Consider the following 2,383-nt stretch of genomic DNA (forward strand, 5'->3'; position numbering starts at 1 on the left):
GCTGTAACTAGTGGACTTACTATTGGCAGTGCTATTACGAATGTGTTTTCCCCTTCTTTGCATTATTTTCACTGCAGATCCATTTTAACAAGAAACTCCTGCTCTATGAAGCAACCAATTCTGTCCCTTCTTAATCTTACAATTATCTACAAAGCTAAAGGCCACAATCCACAGAATCCTTTAAGGGCAGGTACAGAGAATCAGTGGCGTAGCGTGGGGGGTGCAGGGGGGGCCGGCCGCACCGGGCGCAACATCTGGGGGTGCGTGCTCGCACTCGCAGCTCTCTGCCCCCTGCTAAAATCCACGGGTTAGGGGGCGCAAATTACTTGCCTTGCCCCGGGTGCTGACAACCCACGCTACGCCACTGCAGAGAATATGGGGCCCTCTTGATTCCATTGGGACTCCAGCTCCCATCAGCCTCAACCAGCCAGTGCTTTCATCAATGCAAAGACTTCTGATTACAGTGGAACTTATTCTCTTCGCCTCCCAGTGTACCTGTTCTGAGGTTTCCCCCACCCGAAACCTCCAGAGCAGATTTGGGAAGAGGGGCACAAGCAGTGGGGAAGGAAGTCCTTCAACATCTTGCATTTACGGAACTGCTTAACTGGATATCACCCATGTTTCCTCTTTCCTGCTTTAGGATGTGACCCATGGCTGAATTTTGAGTCACTTCACATATCTTTTGGAAGCAAGGTAGGACATTTGTATTCAAGCTGGCTTTTGCTGGCCAGGAATGCAGCACGATGAAAGTTTAATAATTTAACTGAGGTAATGATTAACCTTATTGCCTGGCCCAAACTGTTAGGCTAAATCTAAATAAATGAGTAAAAATATAGCTGGGGATCATTGGGGTTGGGGGAGAGATTAGTTAAATCTACCCTGCCATGCCCATAGCCTCATTCTCATTTACTTAACTGAAGACATAAAACCTAGGACGGACTAGCTAGCATTGTACAAGGCAGTCCATTTCTACTGCTGTGAACTTATTTCTCCAAACTAAGAGGCAGCGCAAAAGAGCACTTTTTGATTTAAATACTCACCTTAATTTTTCTTTCTTAAAACATTTCTCATTGTTTCAGTGCTTCTCAAGTTCTGTTTGCTCCTGTCAGGCCTACCAGTCTTTTGCTAGGCAAGCTGTAGCATAATCATTTTTGCAAACATTCTAAAAACAATGGAGCCATTACATATTGCATGCATTTTATGAAGAAAAATAAATGAGGCCCTTTGCAGCATTTGTAAACGTGCTTGAACAACTAAAAGATGTTCAACAGGGCTATTTGAACTGGTGATTTATTCATCACCACGTAACAACAATGCCTGCAAAGACAATCATGCCAGTGTTCTCCATTCCCCTAAACCTCTGTTTGCATAATGATTTGTATTGTCTGGAAAATAAGCTAACTCTCTATTTGCCTTTAAAAGTATCTGACAAGCAACAGCAAATATATTGATCCTCACAATGTGCTTCTCTAATGCTCAAATCTTTGGGATCTCTTCCCTCATCCTGTTCCTGTATTAGCTATGCTTTTCAAAATGTCGTATTGATCAGTGCTATTTTTCTAGAAAAAGAGGCGCTGGAACTCACCATGAACACCTCCCTTGTTCCCTTAGAATAGCAATGGTACCCACCTGATGGGTGCCAGAACTGAGTTCCAGTGAGTTCCAGCTGAAAAAAAGCCCTGGTCTTGATACTGATGATTTATCACAATTAGAATAAAGCAGTTAAAACAGTAAAACAATTACTACACATTGCTGCTTTCATTGAAATTTATAGAATACATGTCTTCGGGTTTAATGGAGCTTATTCTGCAGTTAAGTGAATATAGGATTGCCACCTAGGCTTTGGTTTAGGGTTGGCATAGGGGGAAAGCATGGTTATTGTGTCTTTAATAGCTGTGTGGCAGGCAGAAGAGTTCAACAGGTTAAATATTTTCTAGTATGGAAATACCCGTAATATGAAGGGAAAAGCTTTACCTAGTCACATTCTGTGTGCCTTTTATTATTTTTATGGACACCTATTTTTTGAGCACTCCACCTACAAAAAGGACACAAATTTGCATGTGACACAAATCATATGCAAATTCTGTGCAGATCTATGCCCTATCTTTGAAACATCAGGGATTATGTACACTAACAGCTGCACACAAAACCACACCCTTCTGTTACAATAAGCACTCAAGGCGTGTTGCTTTTTTAAGAAAAGCAAGCGTCTCCTTGCAGGTACAACAGGAGAAAATGAATATGTGTTTCAAAAACAACATAAGGATCACACGAGAACTTTCACACTTCTGAAAATTAGCTGTTGGTAAAAGTCTTTTCTCATGTTTAGCAAATGGGTCAATTACCCAGACACTTTCCCATTAAAAATAGCACTTGCAAACCC

The sequence above is a fragment of the Podarcis tiliguerta genome (genome assembly GCF_965153285.1).
Source record: "Podarcis tiliguerta genome assembly, chromosome: 3".
Lineage (NCBI taxonomy): Eukaryota > Metazoa > Chordata > Lepidosauria > Squamata > Lacertidae > Podarcis > Podarcis tiliguerta.